Raw genomic sequence first — 7546 nt, forward strand, 5'->3', positions numbered from 1 at the left:
TTCTCTCAGCTCGTCAAAGTCATTCTCCGTCCAGCTTTGTTCCGTTGCTGGTGAGGAACTGCGTTCCTTTGGAGGAGGAGAGGTACTCTGCTTTTTAGAGTTTCCAGTTTTTCTGCTCTGTTTTTTCCCCATCTTTGTGGTTTTATCTACTTTTGGTCTTTGATGATGGTGATGTACAGATGGGTTTTTGGTGTGGATGTCCTTTCTGTTAGTTTTCCTTCTAACAGACAGGACCCTCAGCTGCAGGTCTGTTGGAGTACCTGGCTGGCCGTGTGAGGTGTCAGTCTGCCCCTGCTGGGGGGTGCCTCCCAGTTAGGCTGCTCGGGGGTCAGGGGTCAGGGACCCACTTGAGGAGGCAGTCTGCCCGTTCTCAGATCTCCAGTTGCGTGCTGGGAGAACCACGGCTCTCCTCAAAGCTCAGATGGAAATGCAGAAATCACCCGTCTTCTGCGTCACTCGCACTGGGAGCTGTAGACCGGAGCTGTTCCTATTCGGCCATCTTGGCTCCTCCCCTCGCTTTTGAAAATCTTGAGAGTTGATGGAACAAAGGTCATTTGGCAAGTGTCTTTGTATTTTTTGTATGTTTATTTTTGAAAGTGTTACTGGTTGTATGAGCCATGTTACATTTCCTAAAATTCACTGATAGGGAATAAAAAATCTTTGACCAGATTAATGTATTTATTCTCCCAACAAACCTTTATAGAATGTTTTTTTTTGCACCAGGCTGTGGGCTAGGTATTGGAAAATGGATGAAAAATTATGTTTTCTTTTGTCTGAAATAAGCTCTGGGTAGCCCAAGCTGCATTCGTTTTTGCTATATCTGGCAGGAGCACCAAAGTAAATTTAGTGTTCAAGTACATTAACTACTACTTCCCACGCACAACTATTTTATTTTTGTTATTAATAAAATGACCTCTTCTTATTTTTCTTATTGAAAAAACTATATTGTAAAGAGTTATTTCTCATTGTAAAATTTTCATATAGTATAGAAAAGTCTGTCAGCTCTCTCTTCTTTATACATCCTCTAATTGTACTCCTTAGTGACACCATTAATTGGGTGTTATCCATGAGTCCAGCTGTGAAATACACATACAGATTCACTCTCACACACACTTGTGTTTTATGCCAGATGTTTCACACACACACATACACACATACACACACACCCTGGGAGCAAGGAGATTGGAATGGAGTACCCCAGGTGCAGGCAATAAGGAGGTGCATTGTTATAAGAGAATTGTAAAATATAACACAACCTTCTAAAAGTAAATATGCTTTTTTTTTTTTTTTCTGTTGCCCAGTCTGGAGTGCAGTGGTGCAATCTTGGCTCACTGCAACCTCCACCTCCCTGGTTCAAGCGATTCTCCTGCCTCAGCCTCCTGAGTAGCTGGGACTACAGGCACCTGCCACCATGCCCAGCTAATTTTTGTATTTTTAGGAGAGATGGGGTTTCACCATGTTGGTCTGGCTGGTCTCGAACTCCTGACCTTGTGATCCACCCACCTCAGCCTCCCAAAGTGCTGGGATTACAGGTGTGAGCCACTGCGCCCAGCTGTAAATATGCTTTTTATTAGCGCCATGCACCACTAATTCTAAACAATGTCAGGGATAAAATAATACTCCTTATGAGGTAAACTTCTGTCCCCAGTCCCCCTCCCCTGCTGCTAAACTTCTGAACATACACACATTTATACATAGGCAAACACATTTATATAGGCAAATGTATAAAATTATATGTGCACAACATATATCTTTTGTAAAATACAATTGGGATAATATGTATTATTCTTGAAATATTTTTCTATTAATTTATATTGGACTTCTTTCTACATCATTTCTTATATATCAAATCCTTTCTTAATGACTGTCATATATTCTATCATATGAATGTACCATAAATTTTCTAAGTCCCCTATGTATATATATATTTACTATTACCATGAAAGATAGATGAGTTTTGTTAATCCAGACTGATAGTCTTTTACTTTTAGTGGGTAAGTTTACCTCATTTATATATTTTTAAATAACAGATATATGGGTTACATCTAATTTTGTCACACTATTTATTTGGTCACAGTATGTTTATATTTTTTGTTTATATTGTTTCCTTACTTTTTTTTTGCTATTTGTTCTGTGCTTTCTTTTTCCTTGTCTTCTAATAATAATATTTGAAATTTTGATATAGTTAAACTTCTAATTTTTGTTTTATCAATCTTGGACAGTTTTTATACTACATCATAAAGGAAGAGGAAAAGTTATATTTCATACTTTCTTCCAGCTCCTTCCCCTCGTCTTACTTTTTGTTATTTTTTTATACTACCGAGATTTATAAAGTATACCAAGCTGAGCTCTGGGAGCGTTATTATACACTCAGTGGTCACCAACACTTCTTTCCTCCATGACTTTCCCATTCATGACATGACTTTAAACACTTTTTACTTATCTTTGGATTGGGTTGGCTAGATTTTGTCATCAAGTGTCTTTTTTTTTTTTTTTTTTAAGGATTCATGTATGTGCTATGTTATTAGAATTTTACATTATTAAAATTATTTTTCTGCTACTTTTAAACATAAAACATGTGTTTCTTGGGCCACGCATTTTTTTCCCCATCAGAATTCTGTAGAAATTGTTTCACCAACTTTTTGCACTGAATGTTGCCATTGAGAGGACTGAGGTCAGGGATTTTCTCTTTTTGGGGAACATGCTTTTAATTTTTGAATGCCTGTAGGACTCTTTCTTTATTCTTAATTTCAGGGTCCCCACTAAGACAGGGTTTAAACTTGAGACTGTATTTTTCCTTGAACAAAAATTGTGTGTTCTACACATTGTAGTCAGTAGATTTTTATATTTTTCCGTATTTCAGGTTTGCTTTTTTATGTCTTTGAATATTTGTTTGTTTCTCCACATTAGGAAGATCATAGACATGAAGAACATCCTTACAATGACTATATTTTCAGTATCATCTATTTTTCTGGCTACTTCTAATGCAAGTATCTTCTCTATAATCTCTTTTATCATCTATTATTTTCTATTTAATTTTGTATGAATTTCTTGAGCTATACCTCCATATTCCTGTATTCAGTATTATATTTTCTTCTTGCTACCTGTAATGTGACTGATTTTTATTCCTATGTTTGTATTATTTTAAATTTCTTCCAATACTTCTTCAGTTCATTTTAAAATTTCTTTTTATTCTTTCATCCTCTAATCTTTGATTCTATGGTTTTTTTTTTCTTTACTTTCTCCAAAGAACCTAAGTTCTGTTTCTTTATAAATAGAGTAAAAGAATATACAATTTCTTATCTTTTCTGAAATGATTCTTTTTTGGAATAGGTTTTTTTTTAAAAAAAAAATCTGCTTTTTTTGGGTAGGTTTGTTTCTTACTTTTTAGGTACTCTCTTTACATTTTGCATCCTTTGTGCTAATATGTGAAGAGGACAAGTCTTTACAGGAGGATGTGATCAGGGAAAGCCATGGATGTTAACCTGGGAAATGTCTTATCAGAACTCTTTTTAGATTTCTCTTTCTCTACCTGGAGGACACATCTCTCCCCAGTTTTCTGATCTTCCGTGGTCGGGGAGAGCAGATTATCCAGATAGGAGGTCATTGCTGCTCTCAATGCAGCCTCCAACTTACAACTGATTGCTTAAACCTTCTTTATAATAAAAATTCAAAAGTACCAAATGATATAGGTTGAAAAACAAGTCTACCCCTACACTTAGCCCCTTCCCCTGAGGTAACCACTCTTGCTAGTTTTGTGTGTATTCTTCTGGACAAAGAGTCTATAGATGTACAACTCTATAGATGTTCAAATAGTAGTGCTGTATATATATGGTTGAGTTTTCTCACTTAACAGTGTATGCTAGCAATTGTTCCATATTAGCATACATGTTATCTGTCCAGTCTTGTTAATGCCACAGGGTGTTCTTTTGGACTCACTCTCAGGGCTTACTGTTCAAGTTCAGGTATTCTCGGCCAGCAGAAGGTTTCCAAATGTTGAGGAGGAAATATCTTCATTCATTTTAACTTTTTCCATGTATTCTTCCACCTCATGAGTGGCTGGAGTTGCCAGGACCCCCTGGAGGCCTAGTGAGGGCCAAGGTACAGAGCCAGCCATCCTCTTGTTTGTAGAAGATAAAAGGACAATCAGTAATCCCTGCTCATAACTACGCTTGTCCAAGCTTAAAATGCTAGACTAGGAGAAACTTGACTGTGATAGCTTGATGAAACAGGTATTAAATGCGAAAGAAGATTACGTAAGTAAATAAGGTACTCTAGAGAGCTTTGTTTTCTCTCTAGTTCCCTTTCCTACAAGAGGGGATGAAAACCTCTAGCTACCAAAATGTGTTTTGTTTTAGCATGTCAGAAGCTTGGCTTATACAGCTGGCTTCACTCTGTACCTAAAATATTTTTCATGAAAACAATATAGTTATATCTGAAACTGGGACAAAAACAAGTTAACAATATCAGATTGATTAAACAAATAGATTTAAGAAGGGCTGAGATAAGCCATCTGAAGTTTTAACCTCTATAGGAGAGGTTTTTTTTTTTTTTTTTTGGACAGAGTCCCGCTCTGTCACCCAGGCTATAGTATAGTGGCGTGAACTCTGCTCACTGCAACTTCCGACTCCTGAGTTCAAGCGATTCTCTTGCCTCAGCCTCCCGAATAGCTGGGATTGCAGGCACGCGCCACCACGCCCGGCTAATTTTTTTTGTATTTTTAGTAGAGATGGGGTTTCACCATGTTGGCCAGGCTGGTCTTGAACTCCGGACCTCAGGTGATCTGCCCATCTCTGCCATCCAAAGTGCTGGGATTACAGGCGTGAGCCACTGCGCCCAGCCGGGAGAGATTTTTAAAGCAAATCTTGGGTCTGATTTCCCAATTTACATCCATTCATGAGGATAGATAGAAATTTCTCCAGGGGGCTATTTGGAATGCGTTTCCTGGTGAGGTAGAACTCTTCCCTGTGGTGCTTTCAGCTGCAGGAGAATTCAGTGTATTGTCTCCACACAAACCTTCTACACAGCCGTTGGTAACTCTTGTTGATCTGTTGGTTGTTGTGAGAATGGAGATATGGTTGGACATTCTTATTTAAAAGGATCTTTTGGCTAGGCATGGTGGCTCACACCTGTAATCCCAGCAGTTTGGGAGGCTGAGACTGGCGGATCACTTGAGATCAGAAATTCGAGACCAGCCTGGCCAACATGGTGAAACGTCTCTACTAAAATACAAAAATTAGCTGGGCACGGTGGCAGCTGCCTGTAATCCCAGCTACTTGGGAGGCTGAGGCAGGAGAATTGCTTGAACCCAGGAGGTGGAGGTTGCAGTGAGCCGAGATTGCGCCACTGCACTCCAGCCTGGGCGACAGAGCAAGAATATCTCAAAAAAATAAATAAATAAATAAAATAAAAAAGGATCTTTTATTACATGTATAATATGTGCTTATTATATTCCTGGCATTGTGCTAAGCATTTTATATGCATTATCTCATTTAACTTTCACAAACAACATGATTAGATAGAGTCAGACACCTGGGATCAAGTTTTGACTCTGCCAGCCCTAATGCTTGGCAAGACTGTTTAACTTCTCTGAGTTGCTTTTCACCTGTATAAGTTGGGGCTAGTGATAGCAGTCACCTGGACAGTTGGGAAAATTAAATGAGGTAATGCATGAAAAGCTCCGAGCAGAGTGCCTGGCGCCTAGTCAGCACTCATAAATGTCTTTTTATATTTGTATTATTACTCTTATTACTCCCATTTTATAAATGAAGAAACTGGGGGCCACGCAAAGGGTGTCGTTTGCCATGTCACTGAGCCAGTAAAGTGGATCTAGGACCCAGACACTGGTCTGGCTGATGGTAGAGACTGACCTTTTACAGATGATACTGCCTGTCTTCTTCCACATATCCAGCATCACCTCTCTGGGGCTCAAAGCTTTTTGGGGATACCCTGTGCCCTAACAAGACAACATGCATTTGAATCTCCTCATACAATAGATGCATTCTCAAAGACTGTATTCATGTTGAGTCCTGTTTTTCCTTGGCCTTCATTATATGAATAATTTTATGATTGTGCCTTTCTTTCTTGTTCAATATTTTCATTCAAAGACTCATGAACACATTTGAATCCTAGTTTACTCTCTGGAATCTTAATTATTCTTTCAGAGTTTTTATCCATTTACTGCAGAATGTGCCTTAGCTAGAGTTACTCATAGGAGGAGCTCAGGAGCCATTCAATAAATATTGAATGTGACTAAGGGTCTCACTAACATGTGTCCCTCCACCAATTAGTTATTGCATTCCTAAAATGTTTTGCTTAGAACAAAAGATTGTTTTATGTAAGACCAAGTGGGTATTTACATGAGAGAGTTGTTTTTGTTTTGATTTCTTTGAAGTATGCAACTAATTATATCTGGAGACAAGAAGACAGCTTTTGTTATTTTAATGTCCTTTTTAGCAGATAACTCTCAAAATAAATGAAAGTATAGCTGATACTCATTATTCATGGGAATTCTGTCCTACAAAGTCATGATGAACACCAAATTAGTGAGTACTAAACAAGGGGAAATACGGTGTTAAATTCCTGAGCATCTCTGGTCATAACATTTTTGTCAATCAATCAGTACATAACTTTGTTTTAGGTGTATGTCTACTTAAAGATATCTTATTTAATATATAGTTGATGCATTAACATTGAACTCATGGCCAGTAGCACTAATTCATGCCTGAAGGAAGCACATCACAGGCTTGCTACACTCAGGAACAACAGCACTACATTTGAGGACCATTTTAAACAGAGAAATCACCAATACACAGCACAAAAATGCAAAAAATGTTTTTTTCCAGGATGACAAATAGGAAGCAGTGCCAGCATGCCTCTCCCACTTTGAAGGACAGAACAGTGTGTGAAGACTCTCACTGTGAACTTTCGTTCCAAGAATCACCATAGGAACTTACCATGAAAACCAAAATAATAAACAGATCCTTTGAAATAAGTGGCAAACTCCATGAGACAGGTAAAAAACGTTGAGTTCCCAGAGTGGGGGAGGGGGACAGCCTACCTGTGAGCAAATATCCCCACTGGGGAAATCTAAAAATCTAGATCACGGGAGAAGGTTTTAACCTTACTTAGAGCTAGAACAGATTTGGGGAGCAGCATGAAATATAAAAGCAGAAGGAGCAGCAGGAAGAGCCTAGTAAGCACTCCCAGTCTCCAGCTTGAGCCCAGGGAAGCCATCCCTGACTGTATCTCACAAGGGTCCATGGGAAAGGCAGCCATGAACTCAGGGAGGGGTTGCAGGTGAAAGAAGCTTCCAACTGAATTTTGTGACATAATTTTGAGTGGGCACAAACTCCCTTGAGCAGAATCAGGGACAAGTGGGAAGTGCTGCAGATATGCCTGTAAGAGCTGACCACCCAGCATTGCAGGCAGAAAGAGAGGGGCAGGCCTGAAAGCCATGTGCTTGCTTTCTCAGTGGGGTAGCTTATGGCCTGGGGTAAGGTGTGAGTTCCATGTGCACAGTCTGCCTGGATCTAAATTTGGTGCC

At 39.0% G+C, this 7546-nt stretch overlaps 1 long non-coding RNA gene across 1 annotated transcript in view; it reads left to right on the plus strand.

Annotated features, from left to right (window-relative positions):
- The window catches only part of LOC134761397 (uncharacterized), an 85584-nt gene extending 78594 nt beyond the window's left edge, over window positions 1-6990 (plus strand). Inside the window, exon 4 of the long non-coding RNA XR_010139963.1 lies at window positions 6846-6990. This is a non-coding gene — a long non-coding RNA (uncharacterized LOC134761397). The remainder of the gene's footprint in view (window positions 1-6845) is intronic.
- The last annotated feature ends 556 nt before the right edge of the window (window positions 6991-7546 follow it).

This window comes from Pongo abelii, chromosome 4, assembly GCF_028885655.2.
Source record: "Pongo abelii isolate AG06213 chromosome 4, NHGRI_mPonAbe1-v2.0_pri, whole genome shotgun sequence".
NCBI classification, from domain to species: domain Eukaryota; kingdom Metazoa; phylum Chordata; class Mammalia; order Primates; family Hominidae; genus Pongo; species Pongo abelii.